Source organism: Cornus florida, unplaced genomic scaffold, assembly GCF_030987335.1.
Source record: "Cornus florida cultivar Cherokee Brave unplaced genomic scaffold, ASM3098733v1 CherokeeBrave_3.0.0_Hap2_Chr01, whole genome shotgun sequence".
Classification (NCBI taxonomy): domain Eukaryota; kingdom Viridiplantae; phylum Streptophyta; class Magnoliopsida; order Cornales; family Cornaceae; genus Cornus; species Cornus florida.
The window spans coordinates 75,719,199-75,735,797 of NW_026775571.1; the positions used below are offsets into that span (position 1 = coordinate 75,719,199).

The 16,599-nt window shown below is 34.0% G+C and overlaps 1 pseudogene; it reads right to left on the reverse strand.

Annotated features, from left to right (window-relative positions):
• Nucleotides 1-5,795: 5,795 nt before the first annotated feature.
• Nucleotides 5,796-11,696, reverse strand: LOC132275093 (wall-associated receptor kinase-like 22; annotated as a pseudogene).
• Between the last annotated feature and the right edge of the window lie 4,903 nt (nt 11,697-16,599).

Sequence of the window (16,599 nt, forward strand, 5' to 3'; positions counted from 1 at the left end):
TTTCGTTTAAGAGCATGAACACAGTCAAGAAAAAGAGTTTAAATTTTTCCAAAAAAGTTTATCATTTGGCAAAATTTCACTAACTTAAGTAATTTAGATTATAAGAAAGTTGAGTATTTTTTATATTTCTTTAAAAGCTATTATTTATATAAAATAAGATTAAGATTGAATAATTTATTTTTGAATAAATTTTACTTACTTTAGGTTAGATTTCTCAATATCCCTCTGTTTTATAATCAATCCCATTATAAAATCAACATTAAATTAAATTTAAAAACAAAATAATAAATAATGTAAATTTTCAATATTTTCCAAATTTCAATATGAACAAATATTATTAAATCCTCTAGAGAAAATGTTATTATATTCTAAAATTTCAGTAGTTTTGTTCATTTTAAGTCAACAAAGTTTCAGTATTTACTATTTACTACATATATTTTAACAGTTTCTTTTTAAGTTTTTGTAACATTGTACGGATTATGGAGTATATTTACTAGCATGTTATTAATATTTTGCGCAATCGAAGCAACACAAAAAGTCCAAAACATGTTTTATTTGTCTTGTGTTTTCTTTTTCTTTCTTTTTTTAAATCATTGTAACTTTGTGGATCTCTTTTGACATTATTATTATTATTTTTAAAAATATGCTCTTAACAGATCAATTTCTCTTTGAAACCATTAATTTATCTTGAGAAATTTGTGTATTATATATTAATTTGCGTGTATAGATGAGACGAGTTCCAAGACAGAATGGAACTCAATGCCCGTCTTCTGAGGATTAGGGCAGGCACGATTTGACGAATTTCTTGCATACCCTTTTCATAATTTCAGAATTTATAGTCATTCAATTTTAGTCATTTCCTTCCGGTATTTAAGATTCAGTTTTTAGGATATTGACTTGTTTAATTCTGAGTGAATCTTCAGCAAGTTTCAGCATAATGGAGCTAAACTTTTGTCATTCTCTGTAGTTTTGGTTCTTGTTTGGTTCAATCATTCCAAATTTTGAATCTTACCTTTCGTAAATTGAGTTGAATCATGCCCTCAAGTATATAAACATTTGGATCAAGTGCCCATATATATCTTTACGTGCACAAATTTGGAAGCCATTAAGTCCCTTCACCATTAGGGTAGCACTCCTTCCCAAATCCATATACAACACCTCTTTTTGCACTCGAACTTCAGGTTTTTTTTTTTTTCGCAAGTCCATGGAAGACTTTTTCCTTACCCTCCTCATCATTGAATTCTTAACTGTCATTTGAGTTCATCTAACTCCATTTTTTTCGTTCTCAATAGATTATGATTAATCCTATGATTGAAACATAATTGTAATCTGCTATCCTTGCACTAAATTTGGAGTACAGCAGTATTTCAAATGGTGCTCTAATTTCCTTCCATTTTTTTTTTTACTTTTTTCCCCCTTGCCATACTTCTGTGTTTTGATTTTCAGCTATCTCGTATAACTGATTATCCGAGGGTGTTCCAGCCTTTTAGATATATCAATGCGTTCAATGTCACATCTGAGCGCCATTTTGCCTTTATATGGATGAAGCACGGAGTTGATGGGGACCAATACATGACAACGTAAGAATTCTTGGAATAGATTTTGATTGTGAGCTGTTTCTTTTGTATCATCTATCTCTTGCTGATAGGAAAATAAACATAGATACATGACAATGTAAGAATTCAAAGGGATTCCCTTCTGTGTTTGTCTAATTTGAGGGAGAAGATCCCGTTGAGTTCTTAATAATCATAATATGTTATTTTTTTCTTAGATATGGCCAAATGGAGAATGTCTTTGGACCATCTCTTTTGGGTGGTTGATTCGGAAATAGTAGAATTTGGTGCATCCGTATTGTGTCTACCGTATTGGTCTATATAGGGATCCTGAATAAGAGAATGCATCCATTCTTATTCAGAAAGGGCATGACTTAACTGGAGCACCAGAAAACAATAGAAGAGATGTATCGTACTCAACCAATAAAAAAAGCATTGTATAGAATTCAAGTTTAGATACAAAATGATATCCATAAATACTTCACAGAAACATATGTTAAGCATATTTCTCAGCACGTGTAGTTTACACAAGATGGAAAATAATATAGAGGACAGTAAAATTTTCTTGCTGATCATGATTTCTTAAACACCAGAAGTAGGAACATCTTTCAGTGCTTCTACACAATTATTCAAACAAGGGCATGTAATATACGGAAAAAACAAAACCTTAGCCACCATATTTACTTTGACAATAGATATTGGACATCTGACGATGATGTTACATTACTATCTTGATAAAAGCTTGTCGAAGTTGAAGCAACATCCCAAGGCCCAATGTGGTCAGCTACCACAAATTCAACCTCTTCATAGTTTTGTTGAATAGTAGATGCTCTATGTGGCATTCTAATCGCTTCCAACTCTATTGCAACTTCTTTCATTGTTGGGCTTATTAGCCTCCATTTCTGTTACAAACATTTTAATAAAAAGATTGGTATTTTAAAATTTTAATTTAGTAAAAATTGAAGTTGACTAACATAAGAAGTCAATGGAGGGGTAAATTTGTTAACGAATGGTAAATCAAAAAGAACACCAGTGCAAGCTATGAAGTTAAATGGAAAGGTTTTTGAATTTTGGAAAAATTATACTAAACTCTACTCATGTAAGCATTAATTATAAAAAATTCTCTTATATTTTTTAGAAATTACACCGCACTCTTCTGTCAGAGTTTGTCAATTGTCCCATCAAAATAAATCAATTCGTTGTGCCCAATTTTGTTAGTGTTAATTTATTGACAAGTCAACAAAATGTGAAAGGGGCTAAAAAAATACCAATATTATTATTATTATTATTATTATTTAGCAAAAGGAAACTAAAAAAATACCAATTTAACTGACACGATCTACATTTACCAATTATTTATTCATGTTTTATTTATTTATTTTAATCATTGTTTGTGGATCCTCCCTTCACATTATTATTAATATATATATATATATATATATATATATATATATATATATATATTTTAAAAAAAGCTCTTAACGGATTGAATATTCGATTAATATTCCGAATATAAATTTATTAATGAATTATTCCTCAGATTATTAGTTCCCACGTCGCTTACACGATGTAAAATCTCAGAATTTATTTAAACCAAAATAGAAGATTGGGACATATTTCCGTGTTATCTGCATTCCTCATCTTCTTTTTGCTGTTCAGCTCAGTTCCACTTTTGAATTTAAGGTCAGTAAGGAATCAACAGCTTATTTTATCAATTTCTTTTTGAAACTATTAATTTTATGTTTGCGACTGTTTTCTTGCTATATATTTCATCTCTTTGGCTCCGTTCGTTAGGAAGGAAGTAAATTGGATGGAAGGGAGAGTAAAAGGGAAGGATGAAACATCTCTAGGAAAGAGATTATGGAGAGAGAAGGGAAGGGAGAATTTAAAATTATTTTAATCATTATACCTCATAATTATTATTTTTTTCCCGGTAAATAGCCATCATCTTTACTACTCATTTAAATAGTACCATTAATTTCACTCTAATTTATTGTTTGTTTTAATTTTATATATATAATCATATTTCATCATGTAGACTGTGTATTTTTTCTTTATGTAGACTATGTATTTTTTCTTCTGAATCCTTTTTTTTTACTAATAAGGAAATTATATAACAAACAATCCATATATATATATATATTTTTGCGTGAGATGAGATGTGTAGGGTTTAATTTTTAATATTTGGAAAGTATAATATTGTAATTTAATAGTATTATAATAGCTCCACTTGTTTTCTCTCATGTCTTACGCCCAAATTTGGACGGATGAAAATTTGTTAAGAGGGAGGGATAAGACATCCCTCCTATTATCCTTACCCTCCGTGTTTCCTTCCTATCCAACGAAAATTTTTTGTTCGTTCTCTCCTATTTTCTTTTCACCCCTCTTTCTTCCTTCCTACCGAACTGAGCATTTAGGTTAAAAAGTTTTATTTTTGAAGAAATGTGTGTGTGGTTATATATTTATTAATATACATATATGGATCCCAATTGAAACTGAATCCCTGTTCTGAGGATGATTTGATGAGTTTCTTGTATACCCTTTTCATGATTTCAGAGTTTATAGCCATTCAATTTCAATCACTTCCTTTAGGTAGTCTGCATAAGATTTTAAGATTTAGTTCTTAGGATGATGATTTGTTTAATTCTGAGCGAATCTTCAGCAAGATTCAGAATAATGGAGCTAAAATTTTGTCATTCTCTGTAGTTTGGTTCTTGTTTACCATGCCTTTTGTGCTGAATATCTTGTAAATTGAGTTGAAAAAAGGGATTATAGGCGATGACTTCCATCTTGAATAGCCCATTTGGGATCTAGGCCTTCTACAGCGTCATCGTAAAGCTGACCAGTCTGTTCTGATCTGGTTGAAAATCCATATGAAAAAGATCATCAATATGATAATGGAATTGATTAAGGCTTATTGTCAGTCTAGCCTCAGGGACACTCCTTTTTTAGTACATTCAATAACGATGAGTGAGCAAGAAAGTCATTGAGGGTGATTGCAAACAAGTCATGGAACTTTTCGTACTACCAATATAACTGACAACTATTGCCCGCCCATCCAAAGTTTGAGCCAGCGACAAGATGGGAAGCAAGAAAAGAAGTACAAACATTTGGATCAAGTGCCCCTATATCTTTATGTGCACAAAATTGGAAGCCATTTAGTAGCACTCCATCCCAAACCCATATACAAACCCTCTTTTGGCACTTGAACTTCCTTCTTTTTTTTTCTTTTTTTTTCCAAGTCCATGGAAGAGCCCTTGCCTTCCTCATCATTGAAATTTGAACTGGCATTTGAGTTCCATCCAACTCAATTGTTTTCCCTCTCAATAGATTATGATTAATCATATGATTGGAACATAACTGCAATATGCTATCCTTGCACTAAATTTGGAGTCCAGCAATATTTCAAATGGTGCTTTAATTTCCTTTCATTTTTAACAATTTTTATCCTGTCTTGGCATACTTCCGTGTTTTGGTTTTCGGCTATCTTGTATAGCTGACCATGTGAGAGTTTTCCAGCCTATTAGATATCAATGCATTCAATGTGACTTCTGAGTGCCATGGAGTTGATGGAGACTAGTACACTACCAAAATGTTGTTGAAGAAAGTTTTTCTTGGAATAGATTTTGATTTTGAGCTGTTTCTTATATATTTATCGTTTCTCTCTTGTTGATAGGAAAATAAACATAAAAACATGAAAAAGTAAGAACTCAAAGGGATTCCCTTCTTTGTCTGTCTGATTTGAGGGAGAAGATCCCGTTGAGTCCTTAATAATTATAATATTTTATTTTTTTCATATGGCCAAATGGAGAGTGCCTTTGGACCATCTCCTTTGGGTGGTCGATACTGAACCAGAAGAATTTGGTGCATCAGTATTGTGTCGACCATATTGGTCTATATAGGGATCCCAAATAAGAGAATCCATCAATTCTAATTCAGAATGGGCATAACTTAACTGGAGCACCAGAAAACAACAGAAGAGATATATTGTATTCAACTACTAAAAAAAAGTATTAAGACTATTTCTCATCATGATTAGCTTACACAAGATGGAAAATAAGATAGAGGACAACAAAATTTTCTTACTGATGATGATTTCTTAAACACTAGAAGTAAGAGAATCTTTCCATGATTATACACTATTATTCAAACAAGAATATGTAATATATGGAAAAACAAAACCTTAACCCTCATATATATTTGGACAACAGATATTGGACATTTGACGATGATGATACACTACTATCCTGTCGAAATGGAAGCAGCATCCCAAGGCCCAGTGAGTTCAGCTACCGCAAATTCAACCTCTTCATAGTTTTGTTGAATAGTAGATGCTCCATGTGGCATTATAATCACTTCCAACTCTGTTGCAACTTCATTCATTGTAGGCCTGTTTCTCCCATTCAAATTCAAGCATCTTTTTGCAAGATTAGCGACTCACATGATCTCTTCTTTCCCACCTTCTTTTACAACTCGAACATCAAGAATATCAAACAGACAATTCTCCTCCATTGTCGCTATGAAATATGTTGCTAAACTTCGCCATTCTTCAGGTCTGGTTGATGAAATCAGTTTTTGTCCTGTTAAGAGCTCAACTAGAATTACTCCAAAGCTATAAACATCGCTTTTCTCTGTAAAGTACTGAGGATCCAAGTATCCAAAGGTCCCCAGTACTTTTGTGGTCAAGTGAGTTTGATCAACTGCAATTGATCTTGAAGTCCCAAAGTCGGACACTTTTGCTATGTATTTATCATCCAATAGTATGATTGTGGACTTGATGTCTCGATGATAAATGGGTATGGAAACTGCTGAGTGTAGATACGAAAGAGCTCCTGTAACTTCTATATCAATCCGAATACGAATGCCCCAGGAAAGTGGGAACTCTTCATTTTGGTCATGGATATACTCGAAAAGGGTTCCATTAGGGATGAATTCATAAACAAGCAGAGGTACTTCTGTCTCCAAACAGCACCCATGTAGGTTGACAACATTTCTATAGATAATTTGTGATAAAATGACTACCTCATTAATGAATTGCTGAAGTCTGCCTTCATCCACTATTTTGGACTTCTTAACCGCTACAATTTTACCATCAGTCAACATGCCTTTGTAAACTGTACCTTGCCCTCCTTGCCCTAGTATTCGATTCTCATTAAAATGGTCAGTGGCCTTTTCCAACTCCTTTGAAGAGAAGAGTTTTGTTTTCTCAACATTACCTTCTCCTGAAGACAATTGTTGTTGTAGTAACACACCCCCATTTTGTTTAAAGAAATTTTCCTGGAGCTTAATTTTCTTTCTTCTTTTCACTAGTTTAATCATCCACCATGTACCAATAAGTAAAAATAGTTTTCCGAGACCTGTGCTAGTCCTGCAGAATTCAAAAGGAAAGAATCACCTTTTCAACCTAAAACTTTTATGCTTAATTGAGTGCAAAAAATACTTGTATATGTTGATATTTCCTAAGTTCGTTCATATGCCATCTATTCCCAAAAGAAAGACAAGTCACTTTCCAGTATTCTTGTGTTGAAAAAGGCAGCGAATTGTAGAGTGCTGCAAGGGGACTTTATCATATATATATATATATATATATTTGATGTGCAATTGGACTATATCATTGCTACATGGTTTTATTGTGAGTGCAGAGCTACCCAATTAAACTGTCAACAGTAATTAGGAACCAAATCAAATGAATTCAGTTTACCATATTAAATTAAACTTAGACTTTGAATAGAAGCTGTTAGTCCACAAATTTGATTTAGTCTATATTGTTACTCTTTGGAGCTACATTAATTGCTACCATATTTCCTGTAGTTGTTGTACTGTCAGAAGGGATTCAAGGTTTGCAAAGTTGAATTCTATTTGTGTTCAAAAATCATATTGACAGATTAGAAAATCTAGTTTATTTTTTTGCTTTATTTATTATTATTATTATTATTTTTTTCAAGGTGGGCTCAAAATTTAGTTCTTTTATATGTGGACTCTAACTGAATCGATCAGTTGTCATCAAGCAATAATCAGGGCCTCCAAATTTGTGCTTGCTATCTCTGTGTGTGTGTGTGTGTGTGTGTGTGTGTGTTGGGGTGGGGGGAAGGACATACCTATAATGATGATCTCATTTCTATTCCCTGCATTACCCCTGAGTTTATAGCAAGAATAATCTCCAACTTTTAAGTACTCTGGTGGACAATAGCACTCGTAACTTCCTGGCATATTCGAACAGTTCATCTCACAGCAATTGGTCTTTTTCATCACACATTCATCAATATCTGGCATGCAATATCAAACAAAATATGGTATTAAAATGTTTGTCTACGCACCGGCACAGCCCACAGGACTACACACATAGTAGTTGAGGCATATGCTTTGTGCCAAACATAGAAGAGTGACGATAGATTTTGTTGGAAGTTATTAAAGACAAGTGGCTAGGTGTTTGCTTTTCTTGGTAATCAATTGATAAAGATATGCTCTGGTACTGCATAACTAAATTGAAAATTTGCAGTGCAAATTTACTAACTGCAGAATTTTACCTTGGCATCCTTCAGGCAGATATGGGTTTCCTTCATAGACGCGGTCACACTGGCATAGATAACCTGAGCTGTTATTGGAAAGGGAACTGCAGGAAGCTTTCATGCCGCATAATGATGGCCCATATGTATACACAACGGATGAATGGCACGTCCCGTATGCATACCAATTCAGCACAGTAGGGACCTTCTCCATTTCCTACACGGCATAGGGGTCTGTCAGGTTAGTGAACATTCTTCGTCCACCATAAAGGCATATTTGCACTCTTTATTATCATTGTTTGAATCTATGCTTCTGAAAGATGCATTGATAAATGTGATACCCCCGAATTTCCGAATGCGGGTTGGCCAGGCCCACGCCCGAATACCCGAGGATATCAAAACAAATTGATAATAAACGAACACAGAGTACAAAAGAATAAATAAAATGCTAACAAGAAACTAAAATGATAATCTAATAATAAACCTCATAATATATTTCTATTAATTAATAAACTCTTCTGATACAACTGATCCTCCAAAATACAACTCGGGAATCCATACTGTGTGGACCCCTAGAAAATCCAAACTAAACAAATGACAGTAATCTAAAACAGGAAACTGAATCATAAAGGAACTCTTATGTAGCATCGGAAGAATGAAGTAGACTGATCCCTGCTCAGCACGAACAACCTCTACTCGTGACGAACACCTGAAAAATAATGGTGGGTCAGGCCCACAAACAAGTTCTACTCTACTACAGTCCAAGCAGAGATCCGATACACGTATACATCCTAGTCAATCCAATTATAACTAGTAGTCCGTATATATATATATATACACACTAAAGGAACCTCACTAGACTATATGGTTGTCTCAACCTGAATAGTAGGCAACATGCAAAACGCACATATAGTAGGCATGAGTACCTAGACCTACCAGGGTACACAATTACACTATATCTAGCTACACATCCCTGGCGATATACGCGCCCTAACCATTGATCCTGAGACTCAAGCTCATATCATGGCACCATACTTATATATATATAATCTAGTAACCATCCTATCCAGTATAAATTAATCCTCCATAAGTCATTCAACTTGTTCAGTTGACCTGACTTGAATATAAGTAGGACTTAACATTTTAGTTAATCCATTCCCTTATATAATAAATTAATCCTCCATAAGTCATTCAACTTGTTCAGCTGACTTGACTTAAATATAAATAGGACTTAACATTTTAGTTAATCTATTCCCTTATATAAAATAGGTAGGATTTAACTGATAAGTTAATCCATCCCTAAAATGCCACCGTCCCATACCGGTGCATTAAACCACACAATCTAACAATTGATGTAACAATTAAGGAAATACATCAAGCATTCCATAAATAACTATGATAAATACGATATCAAGTTATCACATAATAAGAATGACTTATTATTTCTTTAAACTTCCTATATCATATATCCTACACAAACTGAATCTTATACATGATGATATTTTATTATACCGTTAAATAAGGATTCTCTATATCCAATTCATCTTACACATTTAATCTCAATTGCTAAAATATTTTAAAAGATTAAATCCATTCGTTTGTTTAAAACATTCAAATAGCAAACATCATTATGATTGAGTCTATTTAAATTTATTAAAACCCAAACCTAGTCCCTATTTAATGTTCAGGAATCCTAGGCATGTTTCTACGTTCCATCATTCCACAGATATGAAAAATGCGTAATTTAAACATGTAAAAAATTCACATAAGAAATCAAATCAAAATCATGCATTTTATCAATTCATAACACAAGAACAGATATGAACCAATTTCATAAAACCTATGTTCTAACCCAATTAAATATGCATAATTATTTAATTTTATGTGTTTAATAAATCCTGAAATTTCCTAGGCATGTACAGAAACACAAATCAAAGGGAAAGAGATAGAAGAAGAACTTGCCTTAAACTTTCGGATCGAAAATTAAACTTCTTCTTCCTTGACCTTCTCTCTACAGGGTTTTTCTCCTCATTCATTCCTTTTCCTCATTCCCTCTCTAACATTATCTCTCTAGTATATATCACGTGAATATTTCTAACCCCCTTTTACAACCTATAGCTATATATTTATAGGCTAAATAAAATAACCCTAACCCTTTTCCCAATCCAAGTCAACTAAAAAGAAATGAAAATAAAAATATTAAAAAGGTAAGCAAAATATGTTACGTATATAATTTATGTATATGTTTATTAAATAAATAAATTATACACATTCTATTATTTATTAATTGATTATCCAATAATATTTAAGTTATCATAATATTATAAAGTAACTTAAAACATAACACGTATCAAATCTATGTATATTTTGATTATTTAAATAAACATATACATCAGATTAAATATTACTACCCAAATTATCATAAAAGTAATTAATAAATTACTTTCTCTTTTATATATATAATAAAAAGGTAAGTAAAATATGTTACGTATATAATTTATGTATATGTTTATTAAATAAATAAATTATACACATTCCATTATTTATTAATAGATTCTCCAGTAATACTTAAGTTACCATAATATTATAAAGTAACTTAAAACATAACACGTATCAAATCTATGTATATTTTTATTATTTAAATATAAAACATATACATCAGATTAAATATTACTATCCAAGTTACCATAAAAGTAATTAATAAATTACTTTTCTTTTTATATATGTATATAATATATATCTATATACATACACAACTATCCATGGGTAATAATCCATACACATCCAACCTCCTATCTAAGTAGTCCATGGAACCCAATTGGTTGGTCCATTACTACTAACCATAACCATAAAAGAAAAATAAAATAAAATAATAAAAGAAAAGAAAACATTTAATTTACAACTAATCAAAACACCATTTAAGCACATAATCTAATTAAATAATTAATACATAGACAAATACAAATAATGCATAAACACATAATTAAATAATCAAGTAATACCTAATTCAATTAAACACATAAGCAATTAGTCAAATAATCAATTAAATAATTAAAAATTCAATTAAAATAAATAAATAAATACCGAGACTATCCTTTTAAAATTAGGGATATTACAATAAACATGATTGCTGGAGGGATTGTGGTTTTGCAGCAGTTGATGCCATAGCAACTTTTATCTCTTGAAGTAAAATTGCAATTGGACACGCACCCTATGATGATTCCTTGCCAGTTGATTAAGGCGAGGTTGTCACAACCCAGGGCTATGAATCGGTTGCAGGTGTCTCAGAAGGAAAAAGGAGTACCAATCAAGGACACAGCTTAATTATTGGTCCTGTTTTCACAATTAGAAGTCATTATAGGGTTGTTGACGCGGACAGTGCCTTCTGATAATGAGATTTCAAGCAACTCAAGGTTGATGTTAGTGATGAAAGGTTTGGGTGGGTTGAAAGATTTGTCGCAGCTTATCTCAAACGACTCTTCATAATAATATTGGCTCTGATACCAAACGGGAAAGGAATGATAACATTTCCGCATCTGTCTTGACAACCAGGCTGTGTTACTGTTGCTGCTAATGCTAATGATGCTTGTGTTAGCCACAACAATAGTGTGATTTGCAGCACCAATTGAATAACCATTCTCACACACACAGTTTTTGGGAAGATGGAAAGGAAATAAGCAATAAAAAGACTACAATCTATTGGACATTAGTCGATGGTATTCGGCAAAGTCAGTAAATCATTATTCCAAAGTTGCAGGCATTCATCCATTCTTGACCATTTTTAGCGTGATGTTTAGCTTTACCTTATTGTCAATTGTGATAAAGTGCTTACCATAAATTAAATTTTTAATGGATGACATTGAGTCATTGACATCAATGTTCTGGCATTTTCTTGCCATTCTTTGTCTTGGAAAACACTATTTTTTTTTTTAAATGGGGTGACTTGGTCTAACCACTCTTAGTAATTTCTTTAGCCCTAATCTATGTTACCATGTAGCTTGAGTGGAGCCATTATCAAATAGATTAGTGTCTTTTTGTGACTTAGATTGATAAAGTTTCACTTATTTTGAATATTCTCTCTGAGTGTACTAATTGGTTCCTTGAATCCTATCTCCTTTTAATTCCTCAATGAGAGGGCCCTTCAAACTTGGAAAAAAATTAGCTGCATTTAGAGTTTAAGCTATGTTTCTTAGGCATGGAATTGGAATTTATAGAATTTGAGAAAAGCAACTTAGAAAATTGAACGTTCGGCTGTGTGGAATTGGAAACTTGGAATTGGAATTTGTAGAATTGGAAAAAATTTTGATTCAATTTTGTTAGTTGTTTAACTTGCTTTTATCTCAATTCCATGCAAACGAACAATTCCAATTCCAATTCTAAAGTTTCAATTTTATGCCGCCAAACAGAACATTAGATTATATTTCATTCATTTCACACAATGCTAAATTTCATAATCAAGAAAAATAAGGATTGTAATACATGAAGGCTGTAAAAATGTTGATTTGGATTGGGATTAAGTTGTCCAACACCTCCTTCTGAGCCCAACATGAATTGAGGCCAGGTTAATAACTTTCAACCCAAACAACAAAAAGAGTTGTCCAAACCCGTTTAAAAATTGAATTGGTGGACTCATTGTTCATGGATTTTAGTGTAGTTACAAATTTATAGTTGCCAATATATATATATATATATATATATATATATATATATATATATATATATTGGTGATATCTTATTCACCTAGATGCAAGAAATGTTATCCACACGGTATATAGTAATCATGTATATATATATATTGGTGATCTCTTATTCACCTAGATGCAAGAAATGTTATCCACAAGGTATATAGTAATCATGTGTATATATATATATATATATATATATATATATATATATTTGTTCTATAAAAATATGAGAAGGATTTGATAAGTTATAACCATTTTGGAAACATTCAAATTCAAGGGTATGATCTTGGCCTTTAAGATGCATTTATGGAAAAGATGTCCAATTAACTTGGAAAGATTTAATTTGGTAGATATTTGATCTGAATTCTAAATGAATCCAAATCAATCGGATCTGACCGAATATAATATACAATATGTTTTTATTGTTCTTTTATGTTGTGTTTGGTGTGCAAGAATGGAATGAAATTCAAGTATGAATGGAATGAGAATGGAAATGGAATGAAATGACCATTCTCATTCTATTATTTAATTGTAAATATGAAATGTGTAGGAATGAAATGATAATAACCATTCTACTGTTTGATTGGACCAATATAAAATTTAGAATGAAATAAATTTCAAATTGATTCTCCAAAATATCTCTCTTAGTAACAAATAAATTAAATTAACAAAATGACATTATCTAATAATTTTTTAAAAATAAATGGTGGCAGTGGCGGTGGTGGATGGTGGTGGAGGTGGAAAACGGTAGTGATGTAGGTGGAGGTGTTGGAAGGTAGTGTAACGATTCGAATAAATACCAAAATAATAATAAAAATCTATAAAAATTTCGACATGACTTCCGCAGAAAATGTCCTTCAACAACCTGTAGAAATATAAAAATAAATGCAATGGCCTCACTGGGCTTTAAATCTAACTTATCATGTCCCAACGCATAATTCAAATATTATACTACATTCCCAAAATGGTTACATACATATAAAAGTCCCGTTCCTCCATCTCATCCAAACATGGAACCTACTCTAACCCGTAACTGATAATAGCCTGATCTCAAGTCAATATTCGAAAAACAACTAGCTCCCCTCAACTGATCAAATAAATCATTTATCCTTGGTAAAGGATACTTGTTCTTGATGGTGGCATGATTCAACTTTCGGTAATCAATGCACAACCTCAAAGAACCATCTTTCTTCTTAGCGAACAAGACCGGTGCACCCCACGGTGACACACTCGGTCGGATAAAGCCTTTCATCCTCAAATCATCAAGTTGCTTCTTCAATTCTTCTAATTCAATCGGTGCCATACGATACGGTGCCATAGAGATTGGCGCGGTACCAGGCATCAAATCAATAGCAAATTTCACTTCTCGGTGTGGAGACAACTCAGTCAAGTCTTCCAGAAACACATCCAGAAAATTACGCACAACCGCTGGATAATCAACCCCACAAAACTCAACGTCATCATCGGCGAAAAAACTAGCCAAGAAGAATGTCTGCCGATCTCGACCCCAAACACCATAAAATGAATGAGTGAGAGGATCACACCGATCTCCCACAAAACAGAAACAATCCCTATCCGGCGTACACACTGAAACTCTGCCCCTGAAACAATCAATGACAGCTCTGAAGGATGACAACCAGTCCATCCCAAGAACGACGTCAAATCCCGTCATCTCGAGAAGGATGAGATCGAACTCAAGAACACGTCCGGCAATTGTGATGGAACAACTCTTACAAACTCTACTAAGAGCAACTGAACCCTCGATAGGCGTGTCAACACAAAGCGGTCTGTCTAACTGACTGACCTCCAAACTTAATGCCCGTGCAAATGATGAAGCAATAAATGAATAAGAAGCACCGGAATCAAACAATACACGAGCCCAAGAATGGGACACAAGGAACATACCCCTGACAACTGAAGGACTGGATGGTGACTCGGCTGGAGTGAGTGCAAACACGTGACCCTGGGTCCTCTGCCCTTGAGAACTGCCTGCCTGATAGCCAGACTGCTGAGTAGGTGCACTCGAAGAAGCTCCCCTACCAGGTCGAGAACTCTGGGCTGACATAGTTGGCTGAGACGGCTGAGGTGGTGGTGGTGGTTGAAACCTTGACTGAACTGTGGCAGACTGCATCTGCCTCTGCTGTGAACCTCCACCTCTGCCTAAACCACTGCCCTGCTGTGGACAATATTTCACCCTATGGCCCTGCTGGCCACACCTGAAACATCCACCAGATGCCACCTGAATCTAAGTACACTGGGACTTGTGATGCCCTGGCTGCCCACACTTGAAACAAATCATCTGAACTACCTGTGTCTGAGTGCATTGGGACTTGTAATGTCCCAACTGCCCGCATCTGAAACAAGTAACATTCGGTCTAGAAGACCCCATGGACACTGAAGTTGTGGGTGCAGATCTGACTGGCTGTTGTCCCCTAAACCCTGACTGCTCATGCTTCTGCTTCTTACTTGATTGACCTTCGGAGAAAGTACTCATACCACTGTTATGCTTGTAGGACTCCCTGATAACTTTGTTGTCCTTGCTCTCAGCCTCAACCACTAAAGCCTTTCGCACTGCTTTTGCATACTCTGTCGGTTCTGAAGCAGCTATAATTGGCCTAATGGTAAGATCAAGGCCATCAACAAATTTCTCTATCTTTCCTTCTTCATCATTAGCAATTCCCGGTGCAAACCTCAAAAGTGATGTAAACTTGTTTTCATACTCTGTAACTGTCATACTTCCTTGCTTTAACCCATCAAACTCCTTCTTTAGTTCCCTCCGCTTAGGCGCTGGAAAGTACTTCTCATAATACAACTTTTTGAATGTAGCATATGTCATAGTATCCAGATTATGGGTGTGAAAAACGGTTTTCCACCAAATCTTAGCATCGCCCACAAAATTGTAAGTAGCCAATGTAATCTTCAACTTGTCCGTTGCCAAATTCATGGCATTAATATGCTTCTCCACCCTATCCATGAAACTATCCGCAACAAGCGAATCTGGACCGCCCTCAAACAGAGTTGGCATCAATTTCACAAACTTTGCAATGTGGTAAAGAGTATCATCTAACTCATTTTTCTTTGGAGGTGGTGGTGGTGGTGTCGGTGGTGGCACAAACTGTGACGATGACGCACCTGTCAGTTGATATGCATCAAAAATAGCCTCCTGAACAGCTAACCTCAACTGCTCCCTATTTATCTAAAAAGGTGGGTTAACGGTCCCCCTCGCTTGTCCCTCTCTTGGTGGGACCAAATCACGCAATAAGATATCTTCCTCAACTTGCTCTTGATCCCTTTCCACGGGATTGGAGCTAGAACTTTCCCCGGGATTCCTTCGTGTTGCCATGAAGCTATAAGAAAAGGAAACGGATCAATTACGATGACACTAAAATACGCACAAGAACGGAGTCCTCACACGAATGACTTGACAAAAATGGAAACACATAAACACCTTCCATACTTCTTCCATACTTTCAAAATACCCAACTAAGGATAAACATAATCATAATAATATACAACAACATTAACCACTTAACACGTAATGATATAAGCATTTAAACAATTAAGCATGCCTTTCAAATAATTAAATACTTAACACATAAACATATAAGCATGCAATCACGTAAGCAATTAAACAAGTAAGCAAATAACTCAACTCCCCATGCAATCCTAGGTAGGCCTCTACTCGTCGTCCTAATGGTATTCGAACCATCGCTCTGATACCAAATTTGTAACGACTCGAATAAATACCAAAATAATAATAAAAATCTATAAAAATTTCGACATGACTTCCGCAGAAAATGTCCCTCAACAACCTGTAGAAATACAAAAATAAATGCAATGGCCTCACTGGGCTTT